At 44.3% G+C, this 26,704-nt stretch overlaps 23 non-coding genes across 23 annotated transcripts; all 23 read right to left on the reverse strand.

Moving 5' to 3' along the window:
• Positions 1 to 4,774: 4,774 nt before the first annotated feature.
• trnai-aau (transfer RNA isoleucine (anticodon AAU)) lies at positions 4,775 to 4,849 on the reverse strand. The gene has a single exon. It is a non-coding gene; the product is annotated as a tRNA-Ile (tRNA).
• Positions 4,850 to 5,182: 333 nt separating this feature from the next.
• Positions 5,183 to 5,256, reverse strand: trnai-aau (transfer RNA isoleucine (anticodon AAU)). The gene has a single exon. It is a non-coding gene; the product is annotated as a tRNA-Ile (tRNA).
• Positions 5,257 to 6,373: 1,117 nt separating this feature from the next.
• trnai-aau (transfer RNA isoleucine (anticodon AAU)) lies at positions 6,374 to 6,447 on the reverse strand. The gene has a single exon. It is a non-coding gene; the product is annotated as a tRNA-Ile (tRNA).
• Positions 6,448 to 9,305: 2,858 nt separating this feature from the next.
• On the reverse strand, positions 9,306 to 9,379 carry trnai-aau (transfer RNA isoleucine (anticodon AAU)). Its single transcript has one exon. It is a non-coding gene; the product is annotated as a tRNA-Ile (tRNA).
• Positions 9,380 to 11,056: 1,677 nt separating this feature from the next.
• Positions 11,057 to 11,130, reverse strand: trnai-aau (transfer RNA isoleucine (anticodon AAU)). The gene has a single exon. It is a non-coding gene; the product is annotated as a tRNA-Ile (tRNA).
• A 543-nt stretch (positions 11,131 to 11,673) lies between these two features.
• On the reverse strand, positions 11,674 to 11,747 carry trnai-aau (transfer RNA isoleucine (anticodon AAU)). The gene has a single exon. It is a non-coding gene; the product is annotated as a tRNA-Ile (tRNA).
• Positions 11,748 to 12,222: 475 nt separating this feature from the next.
• Positions 12,223 to 12,297, reverse strand: trnai-aau (transfer RNA isoleucine (anticodon AAU)). Its single transcript has one exon. It is a non-coding gene; the product is annotated as a tRNA-Ile (tRNA).
• A 376-nt stretch (positions 12,298 to 12,673) lies between these two features.
• trnai-aau (transfer RNA isoleucine (anticodon AAU)) lies at positions 12,674 to 12,747 on the reverse strand. Its single transcript has one exon. It is a non-coding gene; the product is annotated as a tRNA-Ile (tRNA).
• A 1,057-nt stretch (positions 12,748 to 13,804) lies between these two features.
• On the reverse strand, positions 13,805 to 13,878 carry trnai-aau (transfer RNA isoleucine (anticodon AAU)). Its single transcript has one exon. It is a non-coding gene; the product is annotated as a tRNA-Ile (tRNA).
• Positions 13,879 to 14,418: 540 nt separating this feature from the next.
• trnai-aau (transfer RNA isoleucine (anticodon AAU)) lies at positions 14,419 to 14,492 on the reverse strand. Its single transcript has one exon. It is a non-coding gene; the product is annotated as a tRNA-Ile (tRNA).
• A 337-nt stretch (positions 14,493 to 14,829) lies between these two features.
• Positions 14,830 to 14,903, reverse strand: trnai-aau (transfer RNA isoleucine (anticodon AAU)). The gene has a single exon. It is a non-coding gene; the product is annotated as a tRNA-Ile (tRNA).
• Positions 14,904 to 15,279: 376 nt separating this feature from the next.
• On the reverse strand, positions 15,280 to 15,353 carry trnai-aau (transfer RNA isoleucine (anticodon AAU)). Its single transcript has one exon. It is a non-coding gene; the product is annotated as a tRNA-Ile (tRNA).
• A 1,139-nt stretch (positions 15,354 to 16,492) lies between these two features.
• trnai-aau (transfer RNA isoleucine (anticodon AAU)) lies at positions 16,493 to 16,566 on the reverse strand. The gene has a single exon. It is a non-coding gene; the product is annotated as a tRNA-Ile (tRNA).
• Positions 16,567 to 17,456: 890 nt separating this feature from the next.
• Positions 17,457 to 17,530, reverse strand: trnai-aau (transfer RNA isoleucine (anticodon AAU)). The gene has a single exon. It is a non-coding gene; the product is annotated as a tRNA-Ile (tRNA).
• Positions 17,531 to 17,917: 387 nt separating this feature from the next.
• Positions 17,918 to 17,991, reverse strand: trnai-aau (transfer RNA isoleucine (anticodon AAU)). The gene has a single exon. It is a non-coding gene; the product is annotated as a tRNA-Ile (tRNA).
• A 997-nt stretch (positions 17,992 to 18,988) lies between these two features.
• trnai-aau (transfer RNA isoleucine (anticodon AAU)) lies at positions 18,989 to 19,062 on the reverse strand. The gene has a single exon. It is a non-coding gene; the product is annotated as a tRNA-Ile (tRNA).
• A 1,352-nt stretch (positions 19,063 to 20,414) lies between these two features.
• trnai-aau (transfer RNA isoleucine (anticodon AAU)) lies at positions 20,415 to 20,487 on the reverse strand. The gene has a single exon. It is a non-coding gene; the product is annotated as a tRNA-Ile (tRNA).
• Positions 20,488 to 21,282: 795 nt separating this feature from the next.
• Positions 21,283 to 21,357, reverse strand: trnal-caa (transfer RNA leucine (anticodon CAA)). The gene has a single exon. It is a non-coding gene; the product is annotated as a tRNA-Leu (tRNA).
• A 903-nt stretch (positions 21,358 to 22,260) lies between these two features.
• Positions 22,261 to 22,334, reverse strand: trnai-aau (transfer RNA isoleucine (anticodon AAU)). The gene has a single exon. It is a non-coding gene; the product is annotated as a tRNA-Ile (tRNA).
• A 1,137-nt stretch (positions 22,335 to 23,471) lies between these two features.
• trnai-aau (transfer RNA isoleucine (anticodon AAU)) lies at positions 23,472 to 23,544 on the reverse strand. The gene has a single exon. It is a non-coding gene; the product is annotated as a tRNA-Ile (tRNA).
• A 592-nt stretch (positions 23,545 to 24,136) lies between these two features.
• On the reverse strand, positions 24,137 to 24,210 carry trnai-aau (transfer RNA isoleucine (anticodon AAU)). The gene has a single exon. It is a non-coding gene; the product is annotated as a tRNA-Ile (tRNA).
• Positions 24,211 to 25,239: 1,029 nt separating this feature from the next.
• trnai-aau (transfer RNA isoleucine (anticodon AAU)) lies at positions 25,240 to 25,313 on the reverse strand. The gene has a single exon. It is a non-coding gene; the product is annotated as a tRNA-Ile (tRNA).
• A 958-nt stretch (positions 25,314 to 26,271) lies between these two features.
• Positions 26,272 to 26,345, reverse strand: trnai-aau (transfer RNA isoleucine (anticodon AAU)). Its single transcript has one exon. It is a non-coding gene; the product is annotated as a tRNA-Ile (tRNA).
• Between the last annotated feature and the right edge of the window lie 359 nt (positions 26,346 to 26,704).

Below are 26,704 nucleotides of genomic sequence, written 5' to 3' on the forward strand. Positions count from 1 at the left end.
GGGAGTGGAGAAGAGAGAGTAAGGAGTGGAGAAAGAGAGAGAGGAAGGAGTGAGAAAGACAGAAAGAGAGAGTAAGGAGAGAGAAAGAGAGAGTAAAGAGTGGAGAAAGAAAGAGAGAGAGAGAAGGAGTGGAGAAAGACAGAAAGAGAGAGTAAGGAGTGGAGAAGAGAGAGTAAGGAGTGGAGAAAGACAGAAAGAGGGAGTAAGGAGTGGAGAAAGACAGAAAGAGAGAGTAAGGAGTGGAGAAAGACAGAAAGAGAGAGTAAGGAGTGGAGAAAGACAGAAGAGGGAGTAAGGAGTGGAGAAAGACAGAAAGAGGGAGTAAGGAGTGGAGAAAGACAGAAAGCGAGAGTAAGGAGTGGAGAAAGACAGAAAAGAGAGAGTAAGGAGTGGAGAAAGAGAGAGTAAAGAGTGGAGAAGACAGAGAGGAGAGTAAGGAGTGGAGAAAGAGAGAGTAAGGATTGGAGAAAGACAGAAAGAGAGAGTAAGGAGTGGAGAAAGACAGAAAGAGAGAGTAAGGAGTGGAGAAGACAGAAGAGAGAGTAAGGAGTGGAGAAAGACAGAAAGAGTGAGTAAGGAGTGGAGAAAGACAGAAAGAGAGAGTAAGGAGTGGAGAAAGAGAGAGTAAGGAGTGGAGAAAGAGAGAGTAAGGAGTGGAGAAAGAGAGAGTAAGGAGTGGAGAAAGACAGAAAGAGAGAGTAATGAGTGTAGAAAGAGAGAGTAAGGAGTGGAGAAAGAGAGAGTAGGGAGTGGAGAAAGAGAGAGTAAGGAGTGGGAAAGAGTAAGGAGGGGAGAAAGACAGAAAGAGAGAGTAAGGAGTGGAGAAAGAGAGAGTAGGAGTGGAGAAAGACAGAAAGAGAGAGTAGTAAAGTAAAAACAAAATCTCCTGCCCAGTACGGGTATCGAACCCGCGACCTTCGCGTTATTAGCACGACAGCTCTAAACAACTGAGCTAACCGGCCTTAGATAATAACTCATTCTACGGTAAGGTGGAAATAACTACACCGTACTAAATAAGAGCGGAGAAAGAGAGAGTAAGGAGGGGGAAAGAGAGAAAGAGAGAGTAGGAGTGGAGAAAGACAGAAAGAGGAGTAAGGAGTGGAGAAAAGAAAGAGGGAGTAAGGAGTGGAGAAAGACAGAAAGAGGGAGTTAGGAGTGGGAAAGACAGGAAGCGAGAGTAAGGAGTGGAGAAAGACAGAAAGAGAGAGTAAGGAGTGGAGAAAGAGCGAGTAAAGAGTGGAGAAAGACAGAGAGAGAGAGTAAGGAGTGGAGAAAGAGAGAGTAAGGAGTGAGAAGACAGAAAGAGAGAGTAAGGAGTGGAGAAAGACAGAAAGAGAGAGTAAGGAGTGGAGAAAACAGAAAGAGAGAGTAAGGAGTGGAGAAGACAGAAAGAGAGTAAGGAGTGGAGAAAAAGACAGAAAGAGAGAGTAAGGATGGAGAAAGAGAGAGTAAGGAGTGGAGAAGAGAGAGTAGGAGTGGAGAAAGAGAAGTAAGGAGTGGAGAAAGACAGACAGAGAGAGTAATGAGGTAGAAGAGAGAGTAAGGAGTGGAGAAAGAGAGAGGTAGGGAGTGGAGAAAGAGAAGAGTAAGGAGTGGAGAAAGAGAGTAAGGAGTGGAGAAAGACAGAAGAGAGAGTAAGGAGTGGAGAAAGAGAGAGTAAGGAGTGGAGAAAGACAGAAAGAGAGAGTAGTAAAGGAAAAAACAAAAATCTCCTAGCCAGTACGGGTATCGAACCCGCGACCTTAGCGTTCTTAGCAGACGCTCTAACCAACTGAGCTACCGGCCTTAGATAATAAGATTCGACGGATAAAGGTGGAAACATACACCGTATAAATAAGAGCGGAGAAGAGAGAGTAAGGAGTGGAGAAAGAGAGAGTAAGGAGTGGAGAAAGAGAGAGTAAGGAGTGAGAAAGACAGAAAGAGAGAGTAAGGAGTGTAGAAAGAGAGAGTAAGGAGTGGAGAAAGAGAGGTAGGGAGTGGAGAAAGAGAGAGTAAGGAGTGGGAAAGAGTAAGGAGTGAGGAGAAGACAGAAAGAGAGAGTAAGGAGTGGAGAAGAGAGAGTAAGGAGTGGAGAAAGAAGAAAGAGAGAGTAGTAAAGTAAAAACAAAATCTTCCTGGCCAGTACGGGTATCGAACCCATGACCCTTCACGTTATTAGCACGACGCTCTAAACACTGAGCTAACCGGCCTTAGATAATGTCTATTCTACGGATAAAGTGGAAATAACTAAAGGTGGAATAACTACACCGTACTAAATAAGAGCGGAGAAAAGAGAGTAAGTAGTGGAGAAAGACAGAAAGAGAGAGTAAGGAGTGGAGATAGACAGAAAGATAGAGTAAGGAGTGGAGAAAGAGAGAGTAAGGAGTGGAGAAAAGACAGAAAGAGAGAGTAATGAGTGTAGAAAGAGAGAGTAAGGAGGGGAAGAAAGAGAGAGTAGGAAGTGGAGAAAGAGAGAGTAAGGAGTGGAGAAAGAGAGAGTAGGGAGTGGAGAAAGAGAGAGTAAGGAGTGGAGAAAGAGAGAGAGTAAGGAGTGGAGAAAGACAGAAAGAGAGAGTAAGGAGAGGAGAAAGAGAGAGTAAAGAGTGGAGAAAGAAAGAGAGAGAGAGCAAGGAGTGGAGAAAGACAGAAAGAGAGAGTAAGGAGTGGAGACAGAGGAGAGTAAGGAGTGGAGAAAGACAGAAAGAGGAGTAAGGAGTGGAGAAAAGACAGAAAGAGAGAGTAAGGAGTGGAGAAAGACAAAGGGGGAAAGACAGAAGACGGGCTAAGGAGTGCGAGGAAAGACAGAAAGAGGGCAGTAAGGAGCTGGAGAAAGCACAGAAAGAGGCCGAGCATAGAGGAGTGGAGAAAGACAGAAAGAGAGAAGTAAGGAGTGGGAAAAGACGAGCAGACAAGAGTAGGAGTGGAAGACAGAGAGAGAGAAGTAAGGAGTGGAGAAGAAGAGAGAGAGTAAGGAGTGCGAGAAAGACAGAAGAGTAAGGTAAGTGAGGAGAAAGACAGAAAGGCAGAGAGTAAGGAGTGCGAGAAGACAGAAAAGAGAGAGTAAGGAGTGGAGAAAGACAGAAAGAGAGAGTAAGGAGTGGAGAAAGACAGAAAGAGGGAGTAAGGAGTGGGAAAGACAGAAAGAGAGAGTAAGGAGTGGAGAAAGAGAGAGTAAGGAGTGGAGAAAGAGAGAGTAAGGAGTGGAGAAAGAGAGAGTAAGGAGTGGAGAAAGACAGAAAGAGAGAGTAATGAGTGTAGAAAGAGAGAGTAAGGAGTGGAGAAAGAGAGAGTAGGGAGTGGAGAAAGAGAGAGTAAGGAGTGGAGAAAGAGTAAGGAGTGGAGAAAGACAGAAAGAGAGAGTAAGGAGTGGAGAAAGAGAGAGTAAGGAGTGGAGAAAGACAGAAAGAGAGAGTAGTAAAGTAAAAACAAAATCTCCTGGCCAGTACGGGTATCGAAACCCATGACCTTCACGTTATTAGGCACGACGCTCTAAACAAACTGAGCTAACCGGCCTTAGATAATGTCTATTCTACGGATAAAGGTGGAAATAACTAAAGGTGGAAATAACTACACCGTACTAAATAAGAGCGGAGAAAGAGAGAGTAAGTAGTGGAGAAAGACAGAAAGAGAGAGTAAGGAGTGGAGATAGACAGAAAGATAGAGTAAGGAGTGGAGAAAGAGAGAGTAAGGAGTGGAGAAAGAGAGAGTAAGGAGTGGAGAAAGAGAGAGTAGGGAGTGGAGAAAGAGAGAGTAAGGAGTGGAGAAAGAGAGAGTAGGGAGTGGAGAAAGAGAGAGAAGCGGTAAGGAGTGGAGGAAAGAGAGAGAGTAAGGAGTGGAGAAGAAAGACAGAAAGAGAGAGATAAGGAGAGGAGAAAGAGAGAGTAAAGAGTGGAGAAAGACAGAGAGAGAGAGCAAGGAGTGGAGAAAGACAGAAAGAGAGAGTAAGGAGTGGAGAAAGAGAGAGTAAGGAGTAAGGAGTGGAGAAAGACAGAAAGAGGGAGTAAGGAAGTGGAGAAAGACAGAAAGAGGGGAGTAAGGGTGAGAAAGACAGAAAGCGAGAGTAAGGAGTGGAGAAAGACAGAAGAAGAGTAAGGAGTGGGAGAAAGATGAGAGTAAAGAGTGGAGAAGGACAGAAGATGAGAGAGGAAGGAGTGGAGAAAGAGAGAGTAAGGAGTGGAGAAGACAGAAGAGAGAGTAAGGAGTGGAGAAGACAGAAAGAGAGAGTTAAGGAGTGGAGAAAGACAGAAAGAGAGAGTAAGGAGTGGAGAAGACAGAAAGAGGATGTAAGGAGGTGAGAGAAGAGAGGAGTAAAGAGTGGGAGAAAGACAGAGGAGAGAGTAAGGAGTGGGAAAGAGAGAGTAAGGATTGGAGAAGACAAGAAAGAGAGAGTAAGGAGTGGAGAAAGACAGAAAGAGAGAGTAAGGAGTGGAGAAAGACAGAAAGAGAGAGTAAGGAGTGGAGAAAGACAGAAAGAGGGAGTAAGGAGTGGAGAAAGACAGAAAGAGAGAGTAAGGAGTGGAGAAAGAGAGAGTAAGGAGTGGAGAAAGAGAGAGTAAGGAGTGGAGAAAGAGAGAGTAAGGAGTGGAGAAAGACAGACAGAGAGAGTAATGAGTGTAGAAAGAGAGAGTAAGGAGTGGAGAAAGAGAGAGTAGGGAGTGGAGAAAGAGAGAGTAAGGAGTGGAGAAAGAGTAAGGAGTGGAGAAAGACAGAAAGAGAGAGTAAGGAGTGGAGAAAGAGAGAGTAAGGAGTGGAGAAAGACAGAAAGAGAGAGTAGTAAAGTAAAAACAAAATCTCCTGCCCAGTACGGGTATCGAACCCGCGACCTTCGCGTTATTAGCACGACGGCTCTAACCAACTGAGCTAACCGGCCTTAGATAATACTCATTCTACGGATAAAGGTGGAAATAACTACACCGTACTAAATAAGAGCGGAGAAAGAGAGAGTAAGGAGTGGAGAAAGAGAGAGTAAGGAGTGGAGAAAGAGAGAGTAAGGAGTGGAGAAAGACAGAAAGAGAGAGTAATGAGTGTAGAAAGAGAGAGTAAGGAGTGGAGAACGAGAGAGTAGGGAGTGGAGAAGAGAGAGTAAGGAGTGGAGAAAGAGTAAGGAGTGAGAAGACAGAAAGAGAGAGTAAGGAGTGGAGAAGAGAGAGTAAGGAGTGGAGAAAGACAGAAAGAGAGAGTAGTAAGTAAAAACAAAATCTCCTGGCCAGTACGGGTATCGAACCCATGACCTTCACGTTATTAGCACGACGCTCTAAACAACTGAGCTAACCGGCCTTAGATAATGTCTATTCTACGGATAAAGGTGGAAATAACTAAAGGTGGAAATAACTAACACCGTACTAAAATAAGAGCGGAGAAAGAGAGAGTAAGTAGTGGAGAAAGACAGAAAGAGAGAGTAAGGAGTGGAGATAGACAGAAGATAGAGTAAGGAGTGGAGAAAGAGAGAGTAGGGAGTGGAGAAAGAGAGAGTAAGGAGTGGAGAAAGAGAGAGTAGGGAGTGGAGAAAGAGAGAGTAAGGAGTGGAGAAAGAGAGAGAGTAAGGAGTGGAGAAAGACAGAAAGAGAGAGTAAGGAGAGGAGAAAGAGAGAGTAAAGAGTGGAGAAAGACAGAGAGAGAGAGCAAGGAGTGGAGAAAGACAGAAAGAGAGAGTAAGGAGTGGAGAAAGAGAGAGTAAGGAGTGGAGAAAGACAGAAAGAGGGAGTAAGGAGTGGAGAAAGACAGAAAGAGAGAGTAAGGAGTGGAGAAAGACAGAAAGAGAGAGTAAGGAGTGGAGAAAGACAGAAAGAGGGAGTAAGGAGTGGAGAAAGACAGAAAGAGGGAGTAAGGAGTGGAGAAAGACAGAAAGCGAGAGTAAGGAGTGGAGAAAGACAGAAAGAGAGAGTAAGGAGTGGAGAAAGAGAGAGTAAAGAGTGGAGAAAGACAGAGAGAGAGAGTAAGGAGTGGAGAAAGAGAGAGTAAGGATTGGAGAAAGACAGAAAGAGAGAGTAAGGAGTGGAGAAAGACAGAAAGAGAGAGTAAGGAGTGGAGAAAGACAGAAAGAGAGAGTAAGGAGTGGAGAAAGACAGAAAGAGGGAGTAAGGAGTGGAGAAAGACAGAAAGAGAGAGTAAGGAGTGGAGAAAGAGAGAGTAAGGAGTGGAGAAAGAGAGAGTAAGGAGTGGAGAAAGAGAGAGTAAGGAGTGGAGAAAGACAGAAAGAGAGAGTAATGAGTGTAGAAAGAGAGAGTAAGGAGTGGAGAAAGAGAGAGTAGGGAGTGGAGAAAGAGAGAGTAAGGAGTGGAGAAAGAGTAAGGAGTGGAGAAAGACAGAAAGAGAGAGTAAGGAGTGGAGAAAGAGAGAGTAAGGAGTGGAGAAAGACAGAAAGAGAGAGTAGTAAAGTAAAAACAAAATCTCCTGGCCAGTACGGGTATCGAACCCATGACCTTCACGTTATTAGCACGACGCTCTAAACAACTGAGCTAACCGGCCTTAGATAATGTCTATTCTACGGATAAAGGTGGAAATAACTACACCGTACTAAATAAGAGCGGAGAAAGAGAGAGTAAGGAGTGGAGAAAGACAGAAAGAGAGAGGAAGGAGTGGAGATAGACAGAAAGATAGAGTAAGGAGTGGAGAAAGAGAGAGTAAGGAGTGGAGAAAGACAGAAAGAGAGAGTAATGAGTGTAGAAAGAGAGAGTAAGGAGTGGAGAAAGAGAGAGTAGGGAGTGAGAAAGAGAGAGTAAGGAGTGGAGAAAGAGAGAGTAGGGAGTGGAGAAAGAGAGAGTAAGGGAGTGGAGAAAGAGAGAGAGTAAGGCAGTGGAGAAAGACAGAAAGAGAGAGTAAGGAGAGGAGAAAGAGAGAGTAAAGAGTGGAGAAAGACAGAGAGAGAAGAGCAAGGAGTGGAGAAAGACAAGAAAGAGAGAGTAAGGAGTGGAGAAAAGAGAGAGTAAGGAGTGGAGGAGAAAGACAGAAAGGAGAGAGTAAGGAGTGGAGAAAGACAGAAAGAGAGAGTAAGGAGTGGAGAAAGACAGAAAGAGAGAGTAAGGAGTGGAGAAAGACAGAAAAAGGGAGTAAGGAGTGTGAGAAAGACAGAAAGAGGAGTAAGGAGTGGAGAAAGACAGAAAGCGAGAGTAAGGAGTGGAGAAAGACAGAAAGAGAGGTAAGGAGTGGAGAAAGAGAGAGTAAAAGAGTGGAGAAAGACAGAGAGAGAGAGTAAGGAAGTGGACAAAGAGAGAGTAAGGAGTGGAGAAAGACCAGAAAGAGAGAGTAAGGAGTGGAGAAAACAGAAAGAGAGAGTAAGGAGTGTGAGAAAGACAGAAAGAGAGAGTAAGGAGTGGAGAAAGACAGAAAGAGGGAGTAAGGAGTGGAGAAAGACAGAAAGAGAGAGTAAGGAGTGGAGAAAGAGAGGTAAGGAGTGGAGAAAGAGAGGAGTAAGGAGTGGAGAAAGAGAGAGTAAGGAGTGGAGAAAGACAGAAAGAGAGAGTAATGAGTGTAGAAAGAGAGTAAGGAGTGGAGAAAGAGAGAGTAGGGAGTGGAGAAAGAGAGAGTAAGGAGTGGAGAAAGAGTTAAGGAGTGGAGAAAGACAGAAAGAGAGAGTAAGGAGTGGAGAAAGAGAGAGTAAGGAGTGGAGAAAGACAGAAAGAGAGAGTAGTAAAGTAAAAACAAAATCTCCTGCCCAGACGGGTATCGAACCCACGACCTTTGCGTTATTAGCACGACGCTCTAACCAACTGAGCTAACCGGCCTTAGATAATACTCATTCTACGGATAAAGGTGGAAATAACTACACCGTACTAAATAAGAGCGGAGAAAGAGAGAGTAAGGAGTGGAGAAAGACAGAAAGAGAGAGTAAGGAGTGGAGATAGACAGAAAGATAGAGTAAGGAGTGGAGAAAGAGAGAGTAAGGAGTGGAGAAAGACAGAAAGAGAGAGTAATGAGTGTAGAAAGAGAGAGTAAGGAGTGGAGAAAGAGAGAGTAGGGAGTGGAGAAAGAGAGAGTAAGGAGTGGAGAAAGAGAGAGTAGGAGTGAGAAAGAGAGAGTAAAGTGGAGAAAGAGAGAGAGTAAGGAGTGGAGAAAGACAGGAAAGAGAGAGTAAGGGAGAGGAAAGAAAGAGAGAGTAAAGAGTGGAGAAAGACAGAGAGAGAGAAGCCAAGGAGTGGAGAAAGACAGGAAAGAGAGAGTAAGGAGTGGAGAAAGAGAGAGTAAGGAGTGGAGAAAGGACAGAAAGAGAGAGTAAGAGTGGAGAAAGACAGAAAGAGAAGTAAGAGTGGGAGAAAGACAGAAAGAGAGAGTAAGGAGTGGAGAAAGACAGAAAAGGGAGTAAGGAGTGGGAGAAAGACAGAAAGAGGGAGTAAGGAGTGGAGAAAGACAGAAAGCGAGAGTAAGGAGTGAGAAAGACAGAAAGAGAGAGTAAGGAGTGGAGAAAGAGAGAGTAAGAGTGGAGAAAGAGAGAAGAGAGAGAGTAAGGAGTGGACCAAAGAGAGAGTAAGGAGTGGAGAAAGACAGAAAGAGAGAGTAGGGTGGAGAAAGACAGAAAGAGAGAGTAAGAAGTGGAGAAAGACAGAAAGAGAGAGTAAGGAGTGGAGAAAGACAGAAAGAGGGAGTAAGGAGTGGAGAAAGACAGAAAGAGAGAGTAAGGAGTGGAGAAGAGAGAGTAAGGAGTGGAGAAAGAGAGAGTAAGGAGTGGAGAAAGAGAGAGTAAGGAGTGGAGGAAAGACAGAAAGATGAGAGTAATGAGTGTAGAAAGAGAGAGTAAGAGTGGAGAAAGAGAGAGTAGGGAGTGGAGAAAGAGAGAGTAAGGAGTGGAGAAAGAGTAAGGAGTGGAGAAAGACAGAAAGAGAGAGTAAGGAGTGGAGAAAGAGAGAGTAAGGAGTGGAGAAAGACAGAAAGAGAGAGTAGTAAAGTAAAAACAAAATCTCCTGCCCAGTACGGGTATCGAACCCACGGACCTTTGCGTTATTAGCACGGACGCTCTAACCAACTGAGCTAACCGGCCTTAGATAATACTCATTCTACGGATAAAGGTGGAAATAACTACATGCGGACTAAATAAGAGCGGAGAAAGAGAGAGTAAGGCAGTGAGAAAGAGAGAGTAAGGAGTGAGAAAGAGAGAGTAAGGAGTGGAGAAAGACAGAAAGAGAGAGAAAGGAGTGGAGAAAGAGAGAGTAAGGAGTGGAGAAAGACAGAAAGAGAGAGAAAGGAGTGGAGAAAGAGAGAGTAGGGAGTGGAGAAAGAGAGAGTAAGGAGTGGAGAAAGACAGAAAGAGAGAGAAAGGAGTGGAGAAAGAGAGAGGTAAGGAGTGGAGAAAGACAGAAAGAGAGAGTAGGAAAGTAAAAACCAAAATCTCCTGGCCAGTACGGGTATCGAACCCACGACCTTCACGTTATTAGCACGACGCTCTAAACAACTGAGCTAACCGGCCTTAGATAATGTCCATTCTACGGATAAAGGTGGAAATAACTACACCGATACTAAATAAGAGCGGAGAAAGAGAGGGTAAGGAGTGGAGAAAGACAGAAGAGAGAGTAAGGAGTGGAGATAGACAGAAAGATAGAGTAAGGAGTGGAGAAAGAGAGAGTAAGGAGTGGAGAAAGACAGAAAGAGAGAGTAATGAGTGTAGAAAGAGAGAGTAAGGAGTGGAGAAAGAGTAAGGAGTGGAGAAAGACAGAAAGAGAGAGTAAGGAGTGGAGAAAGAGAGAGTAAGGAGTGGAGAAAGAGTAAGGAGTGGAGAAAGACAGAAAGAGAGAGTAAGGAGTGGAGAAAGAGAGAGTAAGGAGTGGAGAAAGACAGAAAGAGAGAGTAGTAAAGTAAAAACAAAATCTCCTGCCCAGTACGGGTATCGAACCCACTACCTTCGCGTTATTAGCACGACTCTCTAACCAACTGAGCTAACCGGCCTTAGATAATACTCATTCTACGGATAAAGGTGGAAATAACTACACCGTACTAAATAAGAGCGGAGAAAGAGAGAGTAAGGAGTGGAGAAAGAGAGAGAGTAAGGAGTGGAGAAAGAGAGAGTAAGGAGTGGAGAAAGACAGAAAGAGAGAGTAATGAGTGTAGAAAGAGAGAGTAAGGAGTGGAGAAAGAGAAGGAGTAAGGAGTGGAGAAAGAGAGAGAGTAAGGAGTGTAGAAAGACAGAAGAGAGAGTAAGGAGAGGAGAAAGAGAGAGTAAGGAGTGGAGAAAGAGAGAGTAAGGAGTGGAGAAAGAGAGAGTAAGGAGTGGAGAAAGAGAGAGTAGGGAGTGGAGAAAGAGAGAATAAGGAGTGGAGAAAGAGAGAGAGTAAGGAGTGGGAGAAAGACAGAAAGAGAGAGTAAGGAGTGTAAGAAAGAGAGAGTAAGGAGTGGAGAAAGAGAGAGTAGGGAGTGGAGAAAGAGAGAGTAAGGAGTGGAGAAAGAGAGAGTAAGGAGTGGAGAAAGAGAGAGTAAGGAGTGGAGAAAGACAGAAAGAGAGGAGTAATGAGTGTAGAAAGAGAGAGTAAGGAGTGGAGAAAGAGAGTAGGGAGTGGAGAAAGAGAGAGTAAGGAGTGGAGAAAGACAGAAAGAGAGAGAAAGGAGTGGAGAAAGAGAGAGTAAGGAGTGGAGAAAGACAGAAAGAGAGAGTAGTAAAGTAAAAACAAAATCTCCTGGCCAGTACGGGTATCGAACCCCACGACCTTCACGTTATTAGCACGAGCTCTAAACAACTGAGCTAACCGGCCTTAGATAATGTCCATTCTACGGATAAAGGTGGAAATAACTACACCGGTACTAAATAAGAGCGGAGAAAGAGAGAGTAAGGAGTGGAGAAAGACAGAAAGAGAGAGTAAGGAGTGGAGATAGACAGAAAGATAGAGTAAGGAGTGGAGAAAGAGAGAGTAAGGAGTGGAGAAAGACAGAAAGAGAGAGTAATGAGTGTAGAAAGAGAGAGTAAGGAGTGGAGAAAGAGTAAGGAGTGGAGAAAGACAGAAAGAGAGAGTAAGGAGTGGAGAAAGAGAGGTAGGAGTGGAGAAAGAGTAAGGAGTGGAGAAAGACAGAAAGAGAGAGTAAGGAGTGGAGAAAGAGAGAGTAAGGAGTGGAGAAAGACAGAAAGAGAGAGTAGTAAAGTAAAAACAAAATCTCCTGCCCAGTACGGGTATCGAACCCACGACCTTCGCGTTATTAGCACGACTCTCTAACCAACTGAGCTAACCGGCCTTAGATAATACTCATTCTACGGATAAAGGTGGAAATAACTACACCGTACTAAATAGAGAGCGGAGAAAGAGAGAGTAAGGAGTGGAGAAAGAGAGAGTAAGGAGTGGAGAAAGAGAGAGTAAGGAGTGGAGAAAGACAGAAAGAGAGAGTAATGAGTGTAGAAAGAGAGAGAAAGACAGAAAGAGAGAGTAAGGAGAGGAGAAAGAGAGAGTAAGGAGTGGAGAAAGAGAGAGTAAGGAGTGGAGAAAGAGAGAGTAAGGAGTGGAGAAAGAGAGAGTAGGAGTGGAGAAAGAGAGAATAAGGAGTGGAGAAAGAGAGAGAGTAAGGAGTGGAGAAAGACAGAAAGAGAGAAGTAAGGAGTGTTAGAAAGAGAGAGTAAGGAGTGGAGAAAGAGAGAGTAGGGAGTGGAGAAGAGAGAGTAAGGAGTGGAGAAAGAGTAAGGAGGTGGAGAAAGACAGAAAGAGAGAGTAAGGAGTGGCGAAAGAGAGAGTAGGAGTGGAGAAAGACAGAAAGAGAGAGTAGTAAAGTAAAAACAAAATCTCCGGCCCAGTACGGGTATCGAACCCGCGACCTTCGCGTTATTAGCACGACGCTCTAACCAACTGAGCTTACCGGCCTTAGATAATACTCATTCTACGGATAAAGGTTGGAAATAACTACACGTACTAAATAAGAGCGGAGAAAGAGAGAGTAAGGGAGTGGAGAAGAGAGAGTAAGGAGTGGAGAAAGAGAGAGTAAGGAGTGGAGAAAGACAGAAAGAGAGAGTAATGAGTGTAAGAAAGAAGAGAGTAAGGAGTAGGAGAAAGAGAGAGTAGGGAGTGGAGAAAAGAGAGAGTAAGGAGTGGACGAAGAGAGAGTAAGAGTGGAGAAAGAGAGAGTAGGAGTGGAGAAAGACAGAAAGAGAGAGTAATGAGTGTATAAAGAGAGAGTAAGGAGTGGAGAAAGAGAGAGTAGGAGTGGAGAAGAGAGAGTAAGAGTGGAGAAGAGTAAGGAGTGGAGAAAGACAGAAAGAGAGAGTAGGAGTGGAGAAAGAGAGAGTAAGGAGTGGAGAAAGACAGAAAGAGAGAGTAGTAAAGTAAAAACAAAATCTCCTGGCCAGTACGGGTATCGAACCCACGACCTTCACGTTATTAGCACGACGCTCTAAAACAACTGAGCTAACCGGCCTTAGATAATGTCCATTCTACGGATAAAGGTGGAAATAACTACACCGTACTAAATAAGAGCGGAGAAAGAGCAGAGTAAGGAGTGGAGAAAGACAGAAAGAGAGAGTAAGGAGTGGAGATAGACAGAAAGATAGAGTAAGGAGTGGAGAAAGAGAGAGTAAGGAGTGGAGAAAGACAGAAAGAGAGAGTAATGAGTGGAGAAAGAGAGAGTAAGAGTGGAGAAAGAGAGAGTAGGGAGTGGAGAAAGAGAGACTAAGGAGTGGAGAAAGAGTAAGGAGTGGAGAAAGACAGAAAGAGAGAGTAAGGAGTGGAGAAAGAGAGAGTAAGGAGTGGAGAAAGACAGAAAGAGAGAGTAGTAAAGTAAAAACAAAATCTCCTGGCCAGTACGGGTATCGAACCCGCGACCTTCGCGTTATTAGCACGACGCTCTAACCATCTGAGCTAACCGGCCTTAGATAATGCTCATTCTACGGATAAAGGTGGAAATAACTACACCGTACTAAATAAGAGCGGAGAAAGAGAGAGTAAGGAGTGGAGAAAGAGAGAGTAAGGAGTGGAGAAAGAGAGAGAGTAAGGAGTGTAGAAAGACAGAAAGAGAGAGTAAGGAGAGGAGAAAGAGAGAGTAAGGAGTGGAGAAAGAGAGAGTAAGGAGTGGAGAAAGAGAGAGTAAGGAGTGGAGAAAGAGAGAGTAGGGAGTGGAGAAAGAGAGAATAAGGAGTGGAGAAAGAGAGAGAGTAAGGAGTGGAGAAAGACAGAAAGAGAGAGTAAGGAGAGGAGAAAGAGAGAGTAAAGAGTGGAGAAAGACAGAGAGAGAGAGCAAGGAGTTGGAGAAAGACAGAAAGAGAGAGTAAGGAGTGGAGAAAGAGAGAGTAAGGAGTGGAGAAAGACAGAAAGAGAGAGTAAGGAGTGGAGAAAGACAGAAAGAGAGAGTAAGGAGTGGAGAAAGACAGAAAGAGGGAGTAAGGAGTGGAGAAAGACAGAAAGAGGGAGTAAGGAGTGGAGAAAGACAGAAAGCGAGAGTAAGGAGTGGAGAAGACAGAAAGAGAGAGTAAGGAGTGGAGAAAGAGAGAGTAAAGAGTGGAGAAAGACAGAGAGAGAGAGTAAGGAGTGGAGAAAGAGAGAGTAAGGAGTGGAGAAAGACAGAAAGAGAGAGTAAGGAGTGGAGAAAGACAGAAAGAGAGAGTAAGGAGTGGAGAAAGAGAGAGTAAGGAGTGGAGAAAGAGAGAGTAAGGAGTGGAGAAAGAGAGAGTAAGGAGTGGAGAAAGACAGAAAGAGAGAGTAATGAGTGTAGAAAGAGAGAAAGAGAGAGTAAGGAGTGGAGAAAGAGAGAGTAGGGAGTGGAGAAAGAGAGAGTAAGGAGTGGAGAGAGGAGAAAGGAGGAGAAAGAGAGAGTAAGGAGTGGAGAAAGAGAGAGTAGGGAGTGGAGAAAGAGAGAGTAAGGAGTGGAGAAAGAGTAAGGAGTGGAGAAAGACAGAAAGAGAGAGTAGTAAAGTAAAAACAAAATCTCCTGGCCAGTACGGGTATCGAACCCGCAACCTTCGCGATATTAGCAAGACGCTCTAACCAACTGAGCTAACCGGCCTTAGATAATGCTCATTCTACGGATAAAGGTGGAAATAACTACACCGTACTAAATAAGAGCGGAGAAAGAGAGAGTAAGGAGTGGAGAAAGAGAGAGTAAGGAGTGGAGAAAGAGAGAGAGTAAGGAGTTTAGAAAGACAGAAAGAGAGAGTAAGGAGAGGAGAAAGAGAGAGTAAGGAGTGGAGAAAGAGAGAGTAAGGAGTGGAGAAAGAGAGAGTAAGGAGTGGAGAAAGAGAGAGTAGGGAGTGGAGAAAGAGAGAGTAAGGAGTGGAGAAAGAGAGAGAGTAAGGAGTGGAGAAAGACAGAAAGAGAGAGTAAGGAGAGGAGAAAGAGAGAGTAAAGAGTGGAGAAAGACAGAGAGAGAGAGCAAGGAGTGGAGAAAGACAGAAAGAGAGAGTAAGGAGTTCAGAAAGACAGAAAGAGAGAGTAAGGAGTGGAGAAAGACAGAAAGAGAGAGTAAGGAGTGGAGAAAGACAGAAAGAGGGAGTAAGGAGTGGAGAAAGACAGAAAGAGAGAGTAGTAAAGTAAAAACAAAATCTCCGGCCCAGTACGGGTATCGAACCCGCGACCTTCGCGTTATTAGCACGACGCTCTAACCAACTGAGCTTACCGGCCTTAGATAATACTCATTCTACGGATAAAGGTGGAAATAACTACACCGTACTAAATAAGAGCGGAGAAAGAGAGAGTAAGGAGTGGAGAAAGAGAGAGTAAGGAGTGGAGAAAGAGAGAGTAAGGAGTGGAGAAAGACAGAAAGAGAGAGTAATGAGTGTAGAAAGAGAGAGTAAGGAGTGGAGAAAGAGAGAGTAGGGAGTGGAGAAAGAGAGAGTAAGGAGTGGAGAAAGAGTAAGGAGTGGAGAAAGACAGAAAGAGAGAGTAAGGAGTGGAGAAAGAGAGAGTAAGGAGTGGAGAAAGACAGAAAGAGAGAGTAGTAAAGTAAAACAAAATCTCCTGGCCAGTACGGGTATCGAACCCACGACCTTCACGTTATTAGCACGACGCTCTAAACAACTGAGCTAACCGGCCTTAGATAATGTCCATTCTACGGATAAAGGTGGAAATAACTACACCGTACTAAATAAGAGCGGAGAAAGAGAGAGTAAGGAGTGGAGAAAGACAGAAAGAGAGAGTAAGGAGTGGAGATAGACAGAAAGATAGAGTAAGGAGTGGAGAAAGAGAGAGTAAGGAGTGGAGAAAGACAGAAAGAGAGAGTAATGAGTGGAGAAAGAGAGAGTAAGGAGTGGAGAAAGAGAGAGTAGGGAGTGGAGAAAGAGAGACTAAGGAGTGGAGAAAGAGTAAGGAGTGGAGAAAGACAGAAAGAGAGAGTAAGGAGTGGAGAAAGAGAGAGTAAGGAGTGGAGAAAGACAGAAAGAGAGAGTAGTAAAGTAAAAACAAAATCTCCTGGCCAGTACGGGTATCGAACCCGCGACCTTCGCGTTATTAGCACGACGCTCTAACCATCTGAGCTAACCGGCCTTAGATAATGCTCATTCTACGGATAAAGGTGGAAATAACTACACCGTACTAAATAAGAGCGGAGAAAGAGAGAGTAAGGAGTGGAGAAAGAGAGAGTAAGGAGTGGAGAAAGAGAGAGAGTAAGGAGTGTAGAAAGACAGAAAGAGAGAGTAAGGAGAGGAGAAAGAGAGAGTAAGGAGTGGAGAAAGAGAGAGTAAGGAGTGGAGAAAGAGAGAGTAAGGAGTGGAGAAAGAGAGAGTAGGGAGTGGAGAAAGAGAGAATAAGGAGTGGAGAAAGAGAGAGAGTAAGGAGTGGAGAAAGACAGAAAGAGAGAGTAAGGAGAGGAGAAAGAGAGAGTAAAGAGTGGAGAAAGACAGAGAGAGAGAGCAAGGAGTGGAGAAAGACAGAAAGAGAGAGTAAGGAGTGGAGAAAGAGAGAGTAAGGAGTGGAGAAAGACAGAAAGAGAGAGTAAGGAGTGGAGAAAGACAGAAAGAGAGAGTAAGGAGTGGAGAAAGACAGAAAGAGGGAGTAAGGAGTGGAGAAAGACAGAAAGAGGGAGTAAGGAGTGGAGAAAGACAGAAAGCGAGAGTAAGGAGTGGAGAAAGACAGAAAGAGAGAGTAAGGAGTGGAGAAAGAGAGAGTAAAGAGTGGAGAAAGACAGAGAGAGAGAGTAAGGAGTGGAGAAAGAGAGAGTAAGGAGTGGAGAAAGACAGAAAGAGAGAGTAAGGAGTGGAGAAAGACAGAAAGAGAGAGTAAGGAGTGGAGAAAGACAGAAAGAGAGAGTAAGGAGTGGAGAAAGACAGAAAGAGGGAGTAAGGAGTGGAGAAAGACAGAAAGAGAGAGTAAGGAGTGGAGAAAGAGAGAGTAAGGAGTGGAGAAAGAGAGAGTAAGGAGTGGAGAAAGAGAGAGTAAGGAGTGGACAAAGACAGAAAGAGAGAGTAATGAGTGTAGAAAGAGAGAGTAAGGAGTGGAGAAAGAGAGAGTAGGGAGTGGAGAAAGAGAGAGTAAGGAGTGGAGAGAGGAGAAAGGAGGAGAAAGAGAGAGTAAGGAGTGGAGAAAGAGAGAGTAGGGAGTGGAGAAAGAGAGAGTAAGGAGTGGAGAAAGAGTAAGGAGTGGAGAAAGACAGAAAGAGAGAGTAGTAAAGTAAAAACAAAATCTCCTGGCCAGTACGGGTATCGAACCCGCAACCTTCGCGATATTAGCAAGACGCTCTAACCAACTGAGCTAACCGGCCTTAGATAATGCTCATTCTACGGATAAAGGTGGAAATAACTACACCGTACTAAATAAGAGCGGAGAAAGAGAGAGTAAGGAGTGGAGAAAGAGAGAGTAAGGAGTGGAGAAAGAGAGAGAGTAAGGAGTTTAGAAAGACAGAAAGAGAGAGTAAGGAGAGGAGAAAGAGAGAGTAAGGAGTGGAGAAAGAGAGAGTAAGGAGTGGAGAAAGAGAGAGTAAGGAGTGGAGAAAGAGAGAGTAGGGAGTGGAGAAAGAGAGAGTAAGGAGTGGAGAAAGAGAGAGAGTAAGGAGTGGAGAAAGACAGAAAGAGAGAGTAAGGAGAGAAGAAAGAGAGAGTAAAGAGTGGAGAAAGACAGAGAGAGAGAGCAAGGAGTGGAGAAAGACAGAAAGAGAGAGTAAGGAGTTCAGAAAGACAGAAAGAGAGAGTAAGGAGTGGAGAAAGACAGAAAGAGAGAGTAAGGAGTGGAGAAAGACAGAAAGAGGGAGTAAGGAGTGGAGAAAGACAGAAAGAGGGAGTAAGGAGTGGAGAAAGACAGAAAGCGAGAGTAAGGAGTGGAGAAAGACAGAAAGAGAGAGTAAGGAGTGGAGAAAGAGAGAGTAAAGAGTGGAGAAAGACAGAGAGAGAGAGTAAGGAGTGGAGAAAGAGAGAGTAAGGAGTGGAGAAAGACAGAGTAAGGAGTGGAGAAGGACAGAAAGAGAGAGTAATGAGTGTAGAAGAGAGAGTAAGGAGTGGAGAAAGAGAGAGTAGGGAGTGGAGAAAGAGAGAGTAAGGAGTGGAGAAAGAGTAAGGAGTGGAGAAAGACAGAAGAGAGAGTAAGGAGTGGAGAAAGAGAGAGTAAGGAGTGGAGAAAGACAGAAAGAGAGAGTAGTAAAGTAAAAACAAAATCTCCTGGCCAGTACGGGTATCGAACCCGCGACCTTCGCGTTATTAGCACAACGCTCTAACCAACTGAGCTAACCGGCCTTAGATAATGCTCATTCTACGGATAAAGGTGGAAATAACTACACCGTAACTAAATAAGAGCGGAGAAAGAGAGAGTAAGGAGTGGAGAAAGAGAGAGTAAGGAGTGGAGAAAGAGAGAGAGTAAGGAGTGTAGAAAGACAGAAAGAGAGAGTAAGGAGAGGAGAAAGAGAGAGTAAGGAGTGGAGAAAGAGAGAGTAAGGAGTGGAGAAAGAGAGAGTAAGGAGTGGAGAAAGAGAGAGTAGGGAGTGGAGAAAGAGAGAATAAGGAGTGGAGAAAGAGAGAGAGTAAGGAGTGGAGAAAGACAGAAAGAGAGAGTAAGGAGTGGAGAAAGAGTAAGGAGTGGAGAAAGACAGAAAGAGAGAGTAGTAAAGTAAAAACAAAATCTCCTGGCCAGTACGGGTATCGAACCCACGACCTTCACGTTATTAGCACGACGCTCTAAACAACTGAGCTAACCGGCCTTAGATAATGTCCATTCTACGGATAAAGGTGGAAATAACTACACCGTACTAAATAAGAGCGGAGAAAGAGAGAGTAAGGAGTGGAGAAAGACAGAAAGAGAGAGTAAGGAGTGGAGATAGACAGAAAGATAGAGTAAGGAGTGGAGAAAGAGAGAGTAAGGAGTGGAGAAAGACAGAAAGAGAGAGTAATGAGTGTAGAAAGAGAGAGTAAGGAGTGGAGAAAGAGAGAGTAGGGAGTGGAGAAAGAGAGAGTAAGGAGTGGAGAAAGAGAGAGAGTAAGGAGTGTAGAAAGACCAGAAAGAGAGAGTAAGGAGTGGAGAAAGAGAGAGTAAGGAGTGGAGAAGAGAGAGAAAGGAGTGGAGAAAGAGAGAGTAAGGAGTGGAGAAAGAGAGAGTAGGGAGTGGAGAAGAGAGAGTAAGGAGTGGAGAAAGAGAGAGAGTAAGGAGTGGAGAAAGACAGAAGAGAGAGTAAGGAGAGGAGAAAGAGAGAGTAAAGAGTGGAGAAAGACAGAGAGAGAGAGCAAGGAGTGGAAAAGACAGAAAGAGAGAGTAAGGAGTGGAGAAGAGGAGTAAGGAGTGGAGAAAGACAGAAAAGAGAGAGATAAGGAGTGGAGAAAGGACAGCAGAGAGAGTAAGGAGTGGAGAAAGACGAAGGAGAGAGTAAGGAGTGGAGAAAGACAGAAGAGGGAGTAAGGAGTGGAGAAGACAAAAGAGGGAGTAGGAGTGGAGAAAGACAAAAGCGAGAGTCAAGGAGTGGAGAAAAGACAGAAGAGAGAGTAAGGCGTGGAAGAAAGATGAGAGTAAAGGTGGAGCAAGACAGAGAGAGAGAGTAAGGAGTGGAGAAAGAGAGAGTAGGGAGTGGAGAAAGAGAGAGTAAGGAGTGGAGAAAGAGAAAGGAGTGGAGAAAGACAGAAAGAGAGAGTAAGGAGTGGAGAAAGAGAGAGTAAGGAGTGGAGAAAGACAGAAAGAGAGAGTAGTAAAGTAAAAACAAAATCTCCTGGCCAGTACGGGTATCGAACACGCGACCTTCGCGTTATTAGCACGACGCTCTAACCAACTGAGCTAACCGGCCTTAGATAATGGAGTGGAGAAAGACAGAAAGAGGGAGTAAGGAGTGGAGAAAGACAGAAAGAGAGAGTAAGGAGTGGAGAAAGACAGAAAGAGAGAGTAAGGAGTGGAGAAAGAGAGAGTAAGGAGTGGAGAAAGACAGAAAGAGAGAGTAAGGAGTGAGAAAGACAGAAAGAGAGAGTAAGGAGTGGAGAAAGACAGAAAGAGGGAGTAAGGAGTGGAGAAAGACAGAAAGAGGGAGTAAGGAGTGGAGAAAGACAGAAAGCGAGAGTAAGGAGTGGAGAAAGACAGAAAGAGAGAGTAAGGAGTGGAGAAAGAGAGAGTAAAGAGTGGAGAAAGACAGAGAGAGAGAGTAAGGAGTGGAGAAAGAGAGAGTAAGGAGTGGAGAAAGACAGAAAGAGAGAGTAAGGAGTGGAGAAAGACAGAAAGAGAGAGTAAGGAGTGGAGAAAGAGAGAGTAAGGAGTGGAGAAAGAGAGAGTAAGGAGTGGAGAAAGAGAGAGTAAGGAGTGGAGAAAGACAGAAAGAGAGAGTAAGGAGTGGAGAAAGAGAGAAAGAGAGAGTAAGGAGTGGAGAAAGAGAGAGTAAGGAGTGGAGAAAGAGAGAGTAAGGAGTGGAGAAAGAGAGAGTAAGGAGTGGAGAAAGAGAGAGTAGGGAGTGGAGAAAGAGAGAGTAAGGAGTGAGAAAGAGTAAGGAGTGGAGAAAGACAGAAAGAGAGAGTAGTAAAGTAAAAACAAAATCTCCTGGCCAGTACGGGTATCGAACCGCAACCTTCGCGATATTAGCAAGACGCTCTAACCAAACTGAGCTAACCGGCCTTAGATAATGCTCATTTCTACGGATAAAGGTGGAAATAACTACACCGTACCTAAATAAGAGCGGAGAAAGAGAGAGTAAGGAGTGGAGAAAGAGAGAGTAAGGAGTGGAGAAAGAGAGAGAGTAAGGAGTGTAGAAAGACAGAAAGAGAGAGTAAGGAGAGGAGAAAGAGAGAGTAAGGAGTGGAGAAAGAGAGAGTAAGGAGTGGAGAAAGAGAGAGTAAGGAGTGGAGAAAGAGAGAGTAGGGAGTGGAGAAAGAGAGAGTAAGGAGTGGAGAAAGAGAGAGAGTAAGGAGTGGAGAAAGACAGAAAGAGAGAGTAAGGAGAGGAGAAAGAGAGAGTAAGGAGTGGAGAAAGACAGAGAGAGAGAGTAAGGAGTGGAGAAAGACAGAAAGAGAGAGTAAGGAGTGGAGAAAGACAGAAAGAGAGAGTAAGGAGTGGAGAAAGACAGAAAGAGAGAGTAAGGAGTGGAGAAAGACAGAAAGAGGGAGTAAGGAGTGGAGAAAGACAGAAAGAGAGAGTAGTAAAGTAAAAACAAAATCTCGGCCAGTACGGGTATCGAACCCGCGACCTTCGCGTTATTAGCACGACGCTCTAACAACTGAGCTAACCGGCCTTAGATAATACTCATCTACGGATAAAGGTGGAAATAACTACACCGTACTAAATAAGAGCGGAGAAAGAGAGAGTAAGGAGTGGAGAAAGAGAGAGTAAGGAGTGGAGAAAGAGAGAGTAAGGAGAAAGAGAAGGAGTGGAGAAAGACAGAAAGAGAGAGTAATGAGTGTAGAAAGAGAGAGTAAGGAGTGGAGAAAGAGAGAGTAGGGAGTGGAGAAAGAGAGAGTAAGGAGTGGAGAAAGAGTAAGGAGTGGAGAAAGACAGAAAGAGAGAGTAAGGAGTGGAGAAAGAGAGAGTAAGGAGTGGAGAAAGACAGAAAGAGAGAGTAGTAAAGTAAAAACAAAATCTCCTGGCCAGTACGGGTATCGAACCGCAGACCTTACGTTATTAGCACGACGCTCTAACAACTGAGCTAACCGGCCTTAGATAATGTCATTCTACGGATAAAGGTGGAAATAACTACACCGTACTAAATAAGAGCGGAGAAAGAGAGAGTAAGGAGTGGAGAAAGACAGAAAGAGAGAGTAAGGAGTGGAGATAAGACAGAAAGAGAGAGTAAGGAGTGGAGAAAGAGAGAGTAAGGAGTGAGAAAGACAGAAGAGAGAGTAATGAGTGAGAAAGAGAGAGTAAGGAGTGGAGAAAGAGAGAGTAGGGAGTGGAGAAAGAGAGAGTAAGGAGTGGAGAAAGAGTAAGGAGTGGAGAAAGACAGAAAGAGAGAGTAAGGAGTGGAGAAAGAGAGAGTAAGGAGTGGAGAAAGACAGAAAGAGAGAGTAGTAAAGTAAAAACAAAAATCTCCTGGCCAGTACGGGTATCGAACCCGCGACCTTCGCGTTATTGAGCACGACGCTCTAACCATCTGAGCTAACCGGCCTTAGATAATGCTCATTCTACGGATAAAGGTGGAAATAACTACACCGTACTAAATAAGAGCGGAGAAAGAGAGAGTAAGGAGTGGAGAAAGAGAGAGTAAGGAGTGGAGAAAGAGAGAGAGTAAGGAGTGTAGAAAGACAGAAAGAGAGAGTAAGGAGAGGAGAAAGAGAGAGTAAGGAGTGGAGAAAGAGAGAGTAAGGAGTGGAGAAAGGAGAAGTAAGAGTGGAGAAAGAGAGAGTAGGAATGGAGAAGAGCAGAATAAGGGGAGAGAGAGTAAGGAGTGAGAAAGACAGAAAGAGAGAGTAAGGAGAGGAGAAAGAGAGAGTAAAGAGTGGAAAAGACAGAGAGAGAGAGTAAGGAGTGGAGAAAGACAGAAAGAGAGAGTAAGGAGTGGGAGAAAGAGAGAGTAAAGGAGTGGAGAAAGACAGAAAGAGAGAGTAAGGAGTGGAGAAAAGACAGAGAAAGAGAGAGTAAGGAGTGGAGAAAGACAGAAAGAGGGAGTAAGTAAGAAGTAAGGAGTGGAGAAAGAACAGAAAGAGAGAGAAGGAGTGGAGAAAGACAGAAGAGAGAGTAAGGAGTGGAGAAAGACAGAAGAGAGAGTAAGGAGTGGAGAAAGAGAAGAGTAAAGAGTGGAGAAAAGACAGAGAAGAGAGAGTAAAAGGAGTGGAGAAAGAGAGAGTAAGGAGTGGAGAAAGACAGAAAGGAGAGTAGGAAGTGGAGAAGACAGAAAGAGAGAGTAAGGAGTGGAGAAAGACAGAAAGAGAGAGTAAAAGGAGTGGAGAAAGACAGAAAGAGGAGTAAGGAGTGGAGAAAGACAGAAAGAGAGAGTAAGGAGTGGAGAAAGAGAGAGTAAGGAGTGGAGAAAGACAGAAAGAGAGAGTAGTAAAGTAAAAACAAAATCTCCTGGCCAGTACGGGTATCGAACCCGCGACCTTCGCGTTATTAGCACGACGCTCTAACCAACTGAGCTAACCGGCCTTAGATAATGCTCATTCTACGGATAAAGGTGGAAATAACTACACCGTACTAAATAAGAGCGGAGAAAGAGAGAGTAAGGAGTGGAGAAAGAGAGAGTAAGGAGTGGAGAAAGAGAGAGAGTAAGGAGTGTAGAAAGACAGAAAGAGAGAGTAAGGAGTGGAGAAAGAGAGAGTAAGGAGTGGAGAAAGAGAGAGTAAGGAGTGGAGAAAGAGAGAGTAAGGAGTGGAGAAAGAGAGAGTAAGGAGTGGAGAAAGAGAGAGTAAGGAGTGGAGAAAGAGAGAGAGTAAGGAGTGGAGAAAGACAGAAAGAGAGAGTAAGGAGAGGAGAAAGAGAGAGTAAGAGTGGAGAAAGACAGAGAGAGAGAGTAAGGAGTGGAGAAAGACAGAAAGAGAGAGTAAGGAAGGGACAGAAAAGAGAGAGTAAGGAGTGGAGAAAGACAGAAAGAGAGAGTAAGGAGTGGAGAAAGACAGAAAGAGAGAGTAAGGAGTGGAGAAAGACAGAAAGAGAGAGTAAGGAGTGGAGAAAGACAGAAAGAGGGAGTAAGGAGTGGAGAAAGACAGAAAGAGAGAGTAAGGAGTGGAGAAAGACAGAAAGAGAGAGTAAGGAGTGGAGAAAGAGAGAGTAAGAGTGGAGAAAGACAGAGAGAGAGAGTAAGGAGTGGAGAAAGAGAGAGTAAGGAGTGGAGAAAGACAGAAAGAGAGAGTAAGGAGTGGAGAAAGACAGAAAGAGAGAGTAAGGAGTGGAGAAAGACAGAAAGAGAGAGTAAGGAGTGGAGAAAGACAGAAAGAGAGGTAAGGAGTGGAGAAAGACAGAAAGAGAGAGTAAGGAGTGGAGAAAGAGAGAGTAAGGAGTGGAGAAAGAGAGAGTAAGGAGTGGAGAAAGAGAGAGTAAGGAGTGGAGAAAGACAGAAAGAGAGAGTAAGGAGTGGAGAAAGAGAGAGTAAGGAGTGAGAAAGAGAGAGTAGGGAGTGGAGAAAGAGAGAGTAAGGAGTGGAGAGAGGAGAAAGGAGAGAAAGAGAGAGTAAGGAGTGGAGAAAGAGAGAGTAAGGAGTGGAGAGAAAGAGAGAGTAAGGAGTGAAAAGAGTAAGGAGTGGAGAAAGACAGAAAGAGAGAGTAGTAAAGTAAAAACAAAATCTCCTGGCCAGTACGGGTATCGAACCCCGACCTTCGCGTTATTAGCACGACGCTCTAACCAACTGAGCTAACCGGCCTTAGATAATGCTCATTCTACGGATAAAGGTGGAAATAACTACACCGTACTAAATAAGAGCGGAGAAAGAGAGAGTAAGGAGTGGAGAAAGAGAGAGTAAGGAGTGGAGAAAGAGAGAGAGTAAGGAGTGGAGAAGACAGAAAAGAGAGAGTAAGGAGTGGAGAAAGAGAGAGTAAGGAGTGGAGAAAGAGAGAGTAAGGAGTGGAGAAAGAAGAGAGTAAGGAGTGGAGAAGAGAGGAAGTAAGGAGTGGAGAAAGAGAGAGTAAGGAGTGGAGAAAAGAGAGAGAGTAAAGAGTGGAGAAAGACAGAAAGAGAGAGTAAGGAGTGGAGAAAGAGAGAGTAAGGAGTGGAGAAAGACAGAGAGAGAGAGTAAGAGTGGAGAAAGACAGAAAGAGAGAGTAAGGAGTGGAGAAAGAGAGAGTAAAGGAGTGGAGAAAAGAGAGAGTAAGGAGTGGAGGAAAGAAGAGAGTAAGGAGTGGAGAAAGAGTAAGGAGTGGAGAAAGACAGAAAGAGAGAGTAAGGAGTGGAGAAAGAGAGAGTAAGGAGTGGAGAAAGACAGAAAGAGAGAGTAGTAAAGTAAAAACAAAATCTCCTGGCCAGTACGGGTATCGAACCCGCGACCTTCGCGTTATTAGCACGACGCTCTAACCAACTGAGCTAACCGGCCTTAGATAATGCTCATTCTACGGATAAAGGTGGAAATAACTACACCGTACTAAATAAGAGCGGAGAAAGAGAGAGTAAGGAGTGGAGAAAGAGAGAGTAAGGAGTGGAGAAAGAGAGAGAGTAAGGAGTGTAGAAAGACAGAAAGAGAGAGTAAGGAGTGGAGAAAGAGAGAGTAAGGAGTGGAGAAAGAGAGAGTAAGGAGTGGAGAAAGAGAGAGTAGGAGTGGAGAAAGAGAGTAGGGAGTGAAAGAGAGAGTAAGGAGTGGAGAAAGAGAGAGTAAGGAGTGGAGAAAGACAGAAAGAGAGAGTAAGGAGTGGAGAAAGAGAGAGTAAGGAGTGGAGAAAGACAGAAAGAGAGAGTAGAGTGAGAAAGACAGAAAGAGAGAGTAAGGAGTGGAGAAAGAGAGAGTAAGGAGTGGAGAAAGACAGAAAGAGAGAGTAAGGAGTGGAGAAGACAGAAAGAGAGAGTAGGAGTGGAGAAAGACAGAAAGAGAGAGTAAGGAGTGGAGAAAGACAGAAAGAGAGAGTAAGGAGTGGAGAAAGACAGAAAGAGGAGTAAGGAGTGAGAAAGACAGAAAGAGAGAGTAAGGAGTGGAGAAAGAGAGAGTAAGGAGTGGAGAAAGACAGAAAGAGAGAGTAAGGAGTGGAGAAAGAGAGAGTAAGGAGTGGAGAAGACAGAAAGAGAGAGTAAGGAGTGGAGAAAGACAGAAAGAGAGAGTAAGGAGTGAGAAAAGAGAGAGTAAGGAGTGGAGAAAGAGAGAGTAAGGAGTGGAGAAAGAGAGAGTAAGGAGTGGAGAAAGACAGAAAGAGAGAGTAAGGAGTGGAGAAAGACAGAAAGAGAGAGTAAGGAGTGGAGAAAGAGAGAGTAAGGAGTGAGAAAGAGAGAGTAAGGAGTGGAGAAAGGAAGAAAGGAGAGAAGAGAGTAGGGAGGAGGGAGTAGGGAGTGGAGAAAGAGAGAGTAAGGAGTGGAGAAAGAGTAAGGAGTGGAGAAAGACAGAAAGAGAGAGTAGTAAAGTAAAAACAAAATCTCCTGGACAGTACGGGTATCGAACCCGCAAACTTCGCGTTATTAGCACGACGCTCTAACCAACTGAGCTAACCGGCCTTAGATAATGCTCATTCTACGGATAAAGGTGGAAATAACTACACCGTACTAAATAAGAGCGGAGAAAGAGAGAGTAAGGAGTGGAGAAAGAGAGAGTAAGGAGTGGAGAAAGAGAGAGAGTAAGGAGTGGAGAAAGACAGAAGAGAGAGTAAGGAGAGGAGAAAGAGAGAGTAAGGAGTGGAGAAAGAGAGAGTAAGGAGTGGAGAAAGAGAGAGTAAGGAGTGGAGAAAGAGAGAGTAAGGAGTGGGGGGGAGTAAGTGGAGAAAGAGAGAGTAAGGAGTGGAGAAAGAAGAGAGAGTAAGGAGTGGAGAAAGACAGAAAGAGAGAGTAAGGAGTGGAGAAAGAGAGAGTAAGGAGTGAGAAAGACAGAAGAGAGAGGAAGGAGTGGAGAAAGACAGAAGAGAGAGTAAGGAGTGGAGAAAGACAGAAAGAGAGAGTAAGGAGTGGAGAAAGACAGAAAGAGAGAGTAAGGAGTGGAGAAAGACAGAAAGAGAGAGTAAGGAGTGGAGAAAGACAGAAAGAGAGAGTAAGTAAAGTAAAAACAAAATCTCCGGCCAGTACGGGTATCGAACCGAGAGAGTTCGCGTTATTAGCACGACGCTCTAACCAACTGAGCTAACCGGCTTAGATAATCTCATTTACGGATAAAGGTGGAAATAACTACACTACTAAATAAGAGCGGAGAAAGAGAGAGTAAGGAGTGGAGAAAGAGAGAGTAAGGAGTGGAGAAAGAGAGAGAGTAAGGAGTGGAGAAAGACAGAAAGAGAGAGTAATGAGTGTAAAAGAGAGAGTAAGGAGTGGAGAAAGAGAGAGTAGGGAGTGGAGAAAGAGAGAGAAGGAGTGGAGAAAGAGTAAGGAGTGGAGAAAGACAGAAAGAGAGAGTAAGGAGTGGAGAAAGAGAGAGTAAGGAGTGGAGAAAGACAGAAAGAGAGAGTAGTAAAGTAAAAACAAAATCTCCTGGCCAGTACGGGTATCGAACCCGCGACCTTCGCGTTATTAGCACGACGCTCTAACCAACTGAGCTAACCGGCCTTAGATAATGCTCATTCTACGGATAAAGGTGGAAATAACTACACCGTACTAAATAAGAGCGGAGAAAGAGAGAGTAAGGAGTGGAAGAAGGTACAGAAAGAGAGAGTAAGGAGTGGAGATAGACAGAAAGAGAGAGTAAGGAGTGGAGAAAGAGAGAGTAAGGAGTGGAGAAAGACAGAAAGAGAGAGTAATGAGTGGAGAAAGAGAGAGTAAGGAGTGGAGAAAAGAGAGAGTAGGGAGTGGAGAAAGAGAGAGTAAGAGTGGAGAAGAGAGTAAGGAGTGGAGAAAGACAGAAAGAGAGAGTAAGGAGTGGAGAAAGAGAGAGTAAGGAGTGGAGAAAGACAGAAAGAGAGAGTAGT

Source organism: Oncorhynchus kisutch, unplaced genomic scaffold (assembly GCF_002021735.2).
Source record: "Oncorhynchus kisutch isolate 150728-3 unplaced genomic scaffold, Okis_V2 scaffold2620, whole genome shotgun sequence".
Classification (NCBI taxonomy): Eukaryota; Metazoa; Chordata; class Actinopteri; order Salmoniformes; family Salmonidae; genus Oncorhynchus; species Oncorhynchus kisutch.